The 10,977-nt window shown below is 44.6% G+C and overlaps 6 non-coding genes across 6 annotated transcripts; 3 read left to right on the top strand and 3 right to left on the bottom strand.

Annotated features, from left to right (window-relative positions):
• Positions 1–4,335: 4,335 nt before the first annotated feature.
• Positions 4,336–4,409, bottom strand: trnat-agu (transfer RNA threonine (anticodon AGU)). Its single transcript has one exon. It is a non-coding gene; the product is annotated as a tRNA-Thr (tRNA).
• A 4,592-nt stretch (positions 4,410–9,001) lies between these two features.
• trnas-cga (transfer RNA serine (anticodon CGA)) lies at positions 9,002–9,083 on the top strand. Its single transcript has one exon. It is a non-coding gene; the product is annotated as a tRNA-Ser (tRNA).
• Positions 9,084–9,352: 269 nt separating this feature from the next.
• On the top strand, positions 9,353–9,434 carry trnal-uag (transfer RNA leucine (anticodon UAG)). Its single transcript has one exon. It is a non-coding gene; the product is annotated as a tRNA-Leu (tRNA).
• Positions 9,435–9,584: 150 nt separating this feature from the next.
• On the bottom strand, positions 9,585–9,666 carry trnas-gcu (transfer RNA serine (anticodon GCU)). Its single transcript has one exon. It is a non-coding gene; the product is annotated as a tRNA-Ser (tRNA).
• Positions 9,667–10,271: 605 nt separating this feature from the next.
• Positions 10,272–10,345, top strand: trnat-agu (transfer RNA threonine (anticodon AGU)). The gene has a single exon. It is a non-coding gene; the product is annotated as a tRNA-Thr (tRNA).
• Positions 10,346–10,892: 547 nt separating this feature from the next.
• trnal-uag (transfer RNA leucine (anticodon UAG)) lies at positions 10,893–10,974 on the bottom strand. The gene has a single exon. It is a non-coding gene; the product is annotated as a tRNA-Leu (tRNA).
• Between the last annotated feature and the right edge of the window lie 3 nt (positions 10,975–10,977).

Below are 10,977 nucleotides of genomic sequence, written 5' to 3'. Positions count from 1 at the left end.
TAAAGGGGCAAATTGAAATGAACAGATTGTATTCGACATCTAAAAATAAACATGACAAAATTGGGTGTGGGGAGGACAAAGTTACAACAAGGTGGGGTGGACGGGACAAAGTGGACAAGGGGGGGTCAATTATTATATTTTGATTTAAAAAAATCTGTCCCAAAAAATAATAAGGAACAATTGTCAATTGTTGTTTTTGTATATATATATTTTTTCTTTGGAAAATTGTTGAAAGTACAACCACAAATAATATTTGTTAAAAAAGACTTTTAAAAAGACCAAAGACTTTTGCACATTTTGTTACACAAGGAATCAAAACTGATTTAATTCAAAGTGTTTGCCACTGTATATAACGCTAATAGTGGGAAATATAAGTACTTGCCAGGGTTCAGTATAGTACAACGAACACTGATCAAACTACATTAATAATGTATTGGTGTTGTAGAGGAAGCCATTACACATGTGCACTATATAATCATTACTAACTATAACCATGAAAATGTATGTGTCAAAGTATCATGTTCCTGTTTTAGGAATTCTCCAGTAATCCTGAGATTATTGCAACAGTGTCTGTGTAAATGCTCAAAGAAAGTTGATGGTTTTCAGGATTTGGCAGTGTTGCAATTTCTTGTGCTGTTAACTGACGGGGAAGTTGGACAGACCGTGCTGTCCAGCCCAGCCAATCTCCTATTCCTCATCACCCTACAAAAACATATATGCAAACAGTTTACAAATACTGTATCTTTGCTCTTTGAAGATCGGAAGACTACTTCTATGCATACAAAGTTTATTTGTAAGTATGTTTAAATACATTGCAACAGCAGTAGATATTAACTGGAGTCTGTTTTAGAATTCAGAAACCCACTTTAACAAAGCAAATTAACATTTCATAGCATTTGTTGTATTACCTCAGTGGTTCTCAACCCTCACCAAGTTTAGTTACACAAATAGATGGATTTAGGGGCTCTGAACCTTTGTCCTGGAGGACCCCTCTGTCTACTGGTTTTAATTCCAGCTGGGCTGTCAGTTACTCATTTGAACACTTAAATTCACTGATCTGAACTGTTCAAAATATTAAAACAAGCAACAGGTCTAAACAAGCTATTTGTTGGTTCAATCGAGTTTGATTGTGTAGTACAGATACAACAGCAGATACAGTGTTGAGAACGACTGTATTACTGGACAAAAACAGGTCGATTAATACCCGAGAGGGATCTTCTCTGGCCCATTCCCAGTTGTGTCTTAGCCATAACTGGAGTGGAGACTGGTTGTCTTCTGTTCTAAATTTGTGGTTATTCCCGCCTCCTTTGAAGAATTGGAGGCGTCTCTGGACTGCAATGCATAAAGCCTCTAACTCAGCCTCTAAATTATGAACGATGTGCTAGAAAAGATCCAGGACACTACTGTACACATCTCTCCACAAGCGTTCAATTCTAAAACTAAAACAAAAACTATATTTTATATTTACAAGTAATATTTGATTTACTATCTGACACCTAGGATGCAGTTAAATGAAACCTTTGACCCTCCCGTTAATTGCAAATTACAAACCTGAACTTAGAGGTTTATTTTTAAGATTTAATCACAGGATCAAATCAAAGGATGAGAATTAATCCTGCATATTAAACAATACAGAAACATACATTTCTGTTACAGTTATAGACCCTAGGGATTATTACAGCTACATTTCAATAGGTCAGAAAACATGTACAGTAGAATAACATGTGGACCTGAATTCCAGTAAAATTGCTATGGATGAGACAGACACAGGGTTCACAACTGACACACCACCTTGGGAGAGGCAATAAAGCATTTACAGGTTTGGTATTTTAAAATTTAGCAAGCTTTGTAAAGTCAAGTATAGAATGACATATAGTATATGCGCTGCAGATCCAGTATTGTTTCAGGTGGTAACACTTTCTTATTGTAGTAATTACTACATTGTGTGGTGCTTAGTTTTAAAGCTGAAAACTTATACCATGACTTTCATTGTCTGACCTCTCCTTGTTGTATACGTATTTACTGTTTTTGTTGTTGTTTTGATATTGAATATAATCGTCATTGTTCTTTGAGTGTTTTTTGTGATTCACTTTGTAATGTGTAAATATAAGGTGCTTTTTAATAAAGATTATTATTATTATTGTTGTTACTCTGTGCTGTGTGAATACTGGTGAGGTTCTGCTGGTTTCTCTCGGTTGATAGCATAGCAGCCAATAGGCTTGACTTGACTTGAAAGTTACGTAGTAAAAAGCGACAGTAAACAATAGAGTGTGATAAATTACACAGTAGATAATTCCCCGGACATAATAGGATCATATAGGAGAATTCACAGAGGTAAATTGCGCCTAAAGCGGGGCTTTGAGTGACATTTTTGACAGTGTCAGTGTTACACACTAAGTTAGTTACACAGTGACCAGTCCTGACCGGTTTAGTCCAGATCAATCTGTATGTAGATTCAATGTTTTTGACCACGTTTCTTGAAAAGTGTATATTTTGGGTGGCTATGTTTGCTGATAAATAAAGTACCTTCCCATTGGTTCCTGTTGATCAAAAGCACTTCATATGCTAGGCAGTCACATGTAACGGTATTTATGCACAAACTGGGGAACAGACGAGGTGTCCGTAAAAAACGATCAAAGGGAGAAATGTCTGCAAGTGTACAACTCACGGCCATGTAGTCGGGGCAGAATCCAGTGATGTTTGTCTGTGATTGTGATTGTGTGCTGTCTCTCTGTCCTGGGGCTCTCGGTGTAACTACAGGGTGTGACTGGGCCAGACAAACAGGATCACAGCCTAATTACTCACTGTTCACACAGCACTGAGTGAGGGAGTGTCTGTGTGTTACAGAGAGATACACACAGTGTGGTTTCAGTGCTGCCTCCAGTCTGGGCCCTATGAATGACAGTCTGACAGCACTATAGTCAGATCTGAGCAGTGATATTTCGAGGAAAGACAAATAAACAACAAACACAACATCACTTTAAGTAAATATATATATATTTATGTATTACAAAATATAATATACATGTAAGGACTATCTGTGCTATGGTACAACTATATACATTTGCGTCTACCAAAGGAGACAGAAGACAGGGGCGCGGACACACAGAGGACAGGACGTCAAAGAGTTCATTTTGAGTTCACTATAAAATTAGCCTCGATAAGGCACTTAATCTTTTAACAATTTGAACCCCCTGCTGTACAAAATGAACAATTTTTGAAATCGTATTAAGCTCATTAGGGTTTCAGAGAAAGACTGGAGAACTCAGCTGGATCAATACATTTGGGCCTCAGGGACCAGGGTGGAGAAGCGAGGCTATAAAGTGTATTCATAATAAGTTAATAGTAATTACAGCAATAATGTCCGGCTGTTTTGCATCCATTGTCATATTAGTGTGCAATGATATGCGGTCTGTGGCATCTAGGGCCAAGGCCGCCACAAGTCCCCCACTGGAACTGGTTTCTGCGACGGAGGGGGTGGCGCACAGAGGATGCGGTTGCCCTTGCAGCTGTGGTCCCAGCTCAGGGATGCCTGCGCAGGGTTGGGGGAACCAGGGTTGGGGGACAGTCTTGGGCCCCCGTAGGGCCAGGCCCAGAACGCTGAGGTGTCTTCTGGGGAAAAGCAGAAGACGTCTCCGGGTGGGCTGAGCCAGGGGGTCTGGGAGGCAGGACCAGGGAGGGGTGGCGAAGGCAGGTGGTCCAATAGCAGCCGGCGTTTGGCTCTGGGCTGCGGAGGGCTGTCCCCGCCCTCCAGGAAGTGGCTCACGTTGCGCAGACAACCCTGGAAGCCGCTCTCGTAGCTCTGCACCGGGGACCTGTCTACAGCAAAGGCAATCAGGGTTACTGTTAGCCATCAAAACCACTGTGTAACCACAGTTAAGGCACAACCTCCGGACACTGAGAGACAAGCACACACACTCAGCCACTCACACTCACACACAGACACACTTTGCAGGCTCTTACCGGTGTGCCCCAGAGCTCGGCTCCTCAGGTGCTGCACAGCCATCTCCAGGATCTCCGCTTTCTCCAGCTTGGGATTCCTCAATCTCTGTGGAGGAAAAGACAGGGTTCGTTACAGCATGTGTAGGAAAATAGGGGGCGCAGCTTCAGTGCTCGAGGGGTTAATGGGCTCCTATGGGGTTCCTGGGCCCCTGCCAGTCGTCCAGCTACTACAGCTGCAATAAAACAGGGCGCCCCACTGACAGAGACGTCAGTCAGTTCAGGTACCTGAGGACTAGAGACCCCTTTGGCCCTGGAGGACGGGAGCTGCACTGCAGCACAAATGTCCGTGAATCGTAGATATGACTAAAATTAAATATTCTTCTTTGACAAAAAAGGCCCCGCTGGGATTCGAACCCAGGATCTCCTGTTTACTAGACAGGCGCTTTAACCAACTAAGCCACGGCGCCACCACAACACTACATAAACCAGTGCTGGTGAAATGCCAGACTCTGTTTGAATAACAGGTTAATAGAAAGGGAGGGGCAAGAAGGATCTGCGACTGCACCCAACACTGTCCCTAGAAAGTCAATACAGCAGCAGTATAATCAGCAACTGCAGCAGTAGAGTCCAGTCCAGTCCAGTCACGTGACTCTGTCCACCGTCCAGTCCAGTCTAGTCTAGTCCAGTCCAGTCATTGACTCTGCCCCAAGTCCAGTCCAGTCCAGTCCAGTCAATGACTCTGCGGCAGTCCAGTCCAGTCCAGTCAGTGACTCTGTAGCTGTCCAGTCCAGTCATTGACTCTGCCCCAAGTCCAGTCCAGTCCAGTCAGTGACTCTGTAGCTGTCCAGTCCAGTCATTGACTCTGCCCCAAGTCCAGTCCAGTCCAGTCATTGACTCTGCCCCAAGTCCAGTCCAGTCCAGTCCAGTCAGTGACTCTGCAGCAGTCCAGTGCAGTCCAGTCAGTGATTCTGTAGCTGTCCAGTCCAGTCATTGACTCTGCCCCAAGTCCAGTCCAGTCCAGTCAGTGACTCTGCAGCTGTCCAGTCCAGTCCAGTCAGTGACTCTGCAGCAGTCCAGTGCAGTCCAGTCCAATTGCTGATTTGAAATGTACTGCTCTTGTATCTGCTCAAAGTCCATTCATATAAAAGCTAGTGATGAATTATAACGTTTTTGACTGAAGGGTATCAGTCCCACATAGTTTACATGACATTTACATAGTAACCGTAACCCACTGGTATAACGACTGTTTCTGTTAATTGCCGTGTGCGTGGTAGGTGCATGGCTCTCCTCTGGAACCACAACAATAACAATAACAACAATAACAACAACAACAACAACAACAACAACAACAACAACAGCACTCAGTCCGGGCTCACCTCGTGTCGCGTGCTCTCCAGCAGCAGCACGCGCAGGCTCTCGAGGCTGTGGTTAATCCTCTCGCGCCGGCGCCGCTCCGCGAGGGGCTTCCACATCTGCAGACACGCGGGTCAGGGGGGTCAGACAGTGGACAGACACGGGGACTCGGACACGGGTGTCCACTGACAAGCACACGGCATGCATTAGGAGGGTCGGCGCATGTGCACACTGAAGGGTGCACTATCAAGCAGCTGAGACGTGTCAATGAATTGATAGCTGACAAACCAGACGCCTGGCACCCTGTTATGTTAACAATTACGCCGTGTTCCTGGGTAGTAAGTGTTATTTCCTTATTGCTTATGTCTCAAAAGCATAGACAATGGCTAGTATTCCCCACAAATGTTGCATTTGTGACCAGGACTGTATATTTACAGTATAATCGTACATCTCGAAAAACTACTCACTTCTAAATCTTTTGTAGGCATTTTCGTATTACTTTAGTGTAAATACATTTTAATTTTGACTGATATGTTGTTTTCTGTGAACGAAAAGACACAAATTCGCCCGTTTTCTCATTGGAAATAGGTACATTTCAAAATATCACTGCCCTGGTCACAAAAGCAAACTTTGTGGGGAATAATAGCCAATACTTTGGAGGCATAAGCAATTAGGAAATAACACTTACTACCCAGGAACAAAAATTGTGTTACATAGTGTATTATTGGGAACTCCATTTTCTTTATTTACACTGAATGCTAAGTCCCCGATTTGTGAGATTTGTGAGAGTACTAATATATATATATATATAAACACAATACAAACTTATTGACCAACCCATATAAACCAGTAACTCCACAAGAGATTCTATTAATGAGATATTACAATATATTTTAATTTTGCCTTTGAGACTATTACAAATTTGGTTAATTTCTTACAAAACAATGGATGTGTAATTTTGAATATCTTCTAAATTATCAATTTAAAATAAAATAAAATGAGGCTAACAAACCACACTATAACTTTCAAGGTTAAACAGCGGGTGCATGCCTACCTTTTTCTGCTGTCTGATCGCGGTTAAATCTCTAGTCATTTCCGACACTTAGGTCAATGTGAAGGTGCGGGGGTCTGTCTCTCTGCTGCCCAGTCGGTCGGGTCTGAAAAACGCCGTCCGCTCCCTCCTATATATAAAGACGACAGGACCCCGGCGGTGACGTCATGAGTCCCCCATTTGTCCCACCAAGTCTTCACACTCCAGATTCACACAGTTTCTCTCTCTATGCCTGGCATCGCCGCCCACCTGCTATACACACACATTATTTTAACAAAATACAGAGTTGAACATATAACATTTAAAATAGATTAGGCTACTGTTTCATATTTCAAAAACAATCCATTACAAAGAATTCAATAACATCAGAGGTTTTGTCATTTCACTTTTCAAAATGTAAGTTTCCAATCAGCGTTTACTTTCTGGGTCTCATGCTAATGACCACAAAGCACTACAAAATAACACACAGTAGCCTACTGATCACAATCTATCAATTTGTATTTGTATAGCGCCCTTCGCTGGGTAGCCACAGAGCGCAATACACCAAAGCACACCAAAGTACTACGCATTAGGCCTATTACACATAACCGAATTTGAGGTACTTCAGATTACATTGGGTTAGGTTGTGACCCTTCGTGGTTAGTCACTTTTCGCTCATCAGTATTTTCATGTGTTTATATATGTGCACTATTAATTGCTATGCTTGTGACTATATAAGCACTTGAGTTTCGTTGTATACACTTCTAAAATCGATATTGTTTTAATCACAATAGGTTCATACGCTAAACATATACGTCACCTATACCCAAGCCAGTCAGGTAAATACAAACAAAAATAACAATTTAGAACGTTGGGGCTGGCGGCGAACGCTCTGATGTGATGAGTGGGCGGGGCTACGGGTTGTTGTTTTGTCACACTCCCCCGTCACACCTCCTGTGATGTCCGGTCCCGGGTCGCCACATGACACCCTGGACAAAAGGGGTGAAGTGTGCTCGAGTGGGCCACGAGTCCACACTTACACAGCTGGGCTGGGGGTTTAAATGCTCGGATATAGCTGCACAGTTGAATTAACACACACACACACACACACACTTACTTTACTTAATCCTTAGTAACCCGGTGTGACGTATGAGGGAAATGTATATTATCCCCATGTATCAGGTCCCTGTATGTGCAGTATAGACATAAATGATTCATGGGTTCCTAAGGAATTATGTTCTTTGCTGAAATTGTGAGCGGGGCAGTTGAACAAAACCGATTGATGGATTGATTAGTTGGTTGATCAATGTGGTTAGAGAGAGGATGACATGTTAGAAAACCCTTTGATCTGATATGTCTAATGCGTGTATTGATTATTTTTTAATACGATCCATTAGATGTGTTGTTAGCCTATTCCTCATTGCTTTAGTAATCATATAAGGTATAAGCTCAGTCTACAGACATCCGAAAGATCACATATTTTAGTCAAGCAGCATTTTCACAGCATTTCATTTTAGACAGACAAACCTATAATACAACTAAATAAACCTACAAAAGAAGCTGCAAACTGTGTGACACCAGCCACACCACTGTGAAGCCCAGATGACCCAGATGACCCCAGCGATGTCCAAAGCAGCTTGGCACAGGGTCTATAGTCAACAGAAGGGAGATGTATGCACTGGTTTAGAGGTCACACGTGTGAGTCCTCACATTTTCCCACAGTGAGAGTGTGGGTTTATGAAGTGCGCGCCTGAGAATGACATCAGGTGTGTCTCCAAAGCCAAACGTGAGGCCCGAGGTGTGCGATATTGCAGTGCACGCACATTACAGTACAATGGCGCTCTGTTGTTGCAGCGCAAGGTACGACCCTGGGAACCGGTGCATCCCTGTCTGACACACAGGCGCTAAAGAGGGGGTGGTGGTGCTTATGACAGGGTTCATGCGAGCGAAGCGTGTCCGACAGAGAGCCGACACCTCTCCTGCTGCCGTGTGTTGCTCACACCCGGGATCCACGCTTCCCACGCCGGGGCGACAGAAGCCACACCGCCGCGCACGCCAAGACGTCAGCAAACGGCGGCGCTTCAAAGGCGGGGGGGGCTTTCATCGCCGGACCTAGAGATGTGTCAAACACGCGTGAGTCCCACTTCAGGAGTGTAGCTGTGGGAACTTGATGTCCCCGTTTGCCAAACCCGGTTGCGATGTGCACAATGATGATTCTGTTTTGCTTGAACAAAAGGTAATGGAACTGTTACGTTGACATAATTGACCAATAAGTGAGTGGCGTGCAATTAAATGTGGCAATCCAAAGCCAAACTGGATGGAGGCATGCATCATTGATGTGCGCTTGTTATAGTTCGTTACGGACTGTCCTTTAAGACTGTTGAATTGAAACAGGTTTCTTCTACATGGAAAAATGTTGCTGATGTGTACTATAAGCTAGTTTGCTTCGTCCATGTTACCGCACACATGATCAAATGAGTCAAATGATCCCCAGATGAAAGACCCCGAGTTCCAAACCAACGCTGCTCTGTTTCAGCAGCGAGGTGTCATTTCCATAGAAAACCCGTTCGGTCGTGAAAAGGTTAAAAACGTGTAGCCCCTCCCCCTTCTTTGTGACGTACTGTCGTGTCTCGCAAAGCGTCATAAGCCGTATTCGAGAGGGGGTTCGTAACGGCAGCTGCGATGGCCGAGTGGTTAAGGCGTTGGACTCGAAATCCAATGGGGTCTCCCCGCGCAGGTTCGAACCCTGCTCGCAGCGCATTCCTTTTCTTATCGCCACTTCCGCATCCGAGGCTCACAAAGCGCACATCGTGAGAGAAAAGCACAGTGACAGTCTGTGCCACACAACAGCGCCGGCTGCGCAGTGAAGAAGGACGCAGAGCGATCGGCCATGTTTTGGATGCATGTGTTTGCTCTCTTCAGTTCCTGATTCTGTGTTCTATCGTTCAGTGATTGATTCGACTGATTCGCCTGGGCTGCCTCGGAACAAACCGACCCGATACACCGAGACAGCAGCACGCCAGGGCGGGTAGCGTGGCCGAGCGGTCTAAGGCGCTGGATTTAGGCTCCAGTCTCTGCGGAGGCGTGGGTTCGAATCCCACCGCTGCCAACGTGCGCTTTTATAGCGACTTGCTTTAGATTTTCCTGCACCCAGGAGATCCAGGGTCCCCGGTCGTGCTTCTCAGCCTTTAAAACGATGATTTCCTTTCTCATCTATCATAGTGAATTGATGAATTGGAATTAAATGAAAAGCCGCGTTCGACGAGGATGGGATTCGAACCCACGCGTGCAGAGCACAATGGATTAGCAGTCCATCGCCTTAACCACTCGGCCACCTCGTCTGCCGGTGTCAGCGCCGCACAGTCGGTCCTCGTCCCGCCACGGAGTCTGGGAACACCGCATTACGGATGGTTTACTGGGACTAGCGTAGGCCTTACTGCACCAAACCAGTAAATCATCTGCCTGTAGGAAGATCAGCACGACACATTACACGAAACACACAGCCGACAAGAGCAAGCGGTGGTCATCCCAGGAAGCAGATGCACATATTTCACTGTTGTCTTAGTTGCATCCCTGTCTAATTTCAGATTGACGTCCTGATGATAGGAATGCGTGGAATACATTGGTCGTTGTGACATTTGTAAGTTTCCATTTAAACTAGATAATCGGTGGCATCCCCAGTAACAATGAATCTGTGGAACAACATTTAGCTAGAATAATCGATTACCTCCCATAGCTCCGGCAGAGCGCAATCTCCCGGATCTTACTAGTTTAATTATATGTGCGCATGCTCGGTGTGATTATATCGTTATGCCTTAATTGGTTAATTGGTTCTCTGTATTTGATTGTACACATTTTTTTAAAGCCCTGTGCAGACCAGCCTAACTTTTTTAATAGCATAAGCAGCCGCGGCTGGAGAAAGGCAGCCCCGCACCGCTCATCCGCCGGCGCCGTGGCTTAGATGGTCAAAGCGCCTGTCTAGTAAACAGGAGATCCTGGGTTCGAATCCCAGCGGTGCCTTTTGCGCATGCCCGACACCTCGCACTGTGATCAGTGTGTATTTATGTGCACTACAATAAGCACTATTAGTAAGTACACCGACAGTCGGACGTCTGATTAGAAAAGCGACAGATAGAAACTCGGCTGTTAGAAGGTGGTGTAGATAAATCCACCCTGGAGTCTGGAGAAGCGCTGGTGAAGCTCCTTTATATCCCACACAGCGTTGGGTGTATACACACTCGTTGTAGTGTGACAATTTCCCATGCTAGTAATTCACTAATATAACTATTCTCTGATCACATTTGTTGTGTTGAAAATAAATGGGTCATATATACATGACCCACCACCCTGACTAATAATCGGTGTTCAATTGATGAAATAATAATAATCTGTATTGTTTTACCGAGCGCGTTTTTGGTGGTATTGGTGCAGTATTCTTATAAATGGTTGACTGAGTTACTGTATTCAAATGAATCAAATCTACGATAGTGCTATTTCAGCCTTCGGGTCTTTTGCGTGGTTTGTAAGTGCATTTTGCATGGAGTAAAATGCAGGAAAAATGTACGTCTGGCAGCGGTGGGATTCGAACCCACGCCTCCGGAGAGACTGGAGCCTAAATCCAGCGCCTTAGACCGCTCGGCCACGCTACCCAC

Source organism: Amia ocellicauda, chromosome 14 (genome assembly GCF_036373705.1).
Source record: "Amia ocellicauda isolate fAmiCal2 chromosome 14, fAmiCal2.hap1, whole genome shotgun sequence".
Lineage (NCBI taxonomy): Eukaryota > Metazoa > Chordata > Actinopteri > Amiiformes > Amiidae > Amia > Amia ocellicauda.
Note: the sequence above shows the minus strand (reverse complement) of the source record. Positions and strands in the feature narration are given on the sequence as shown.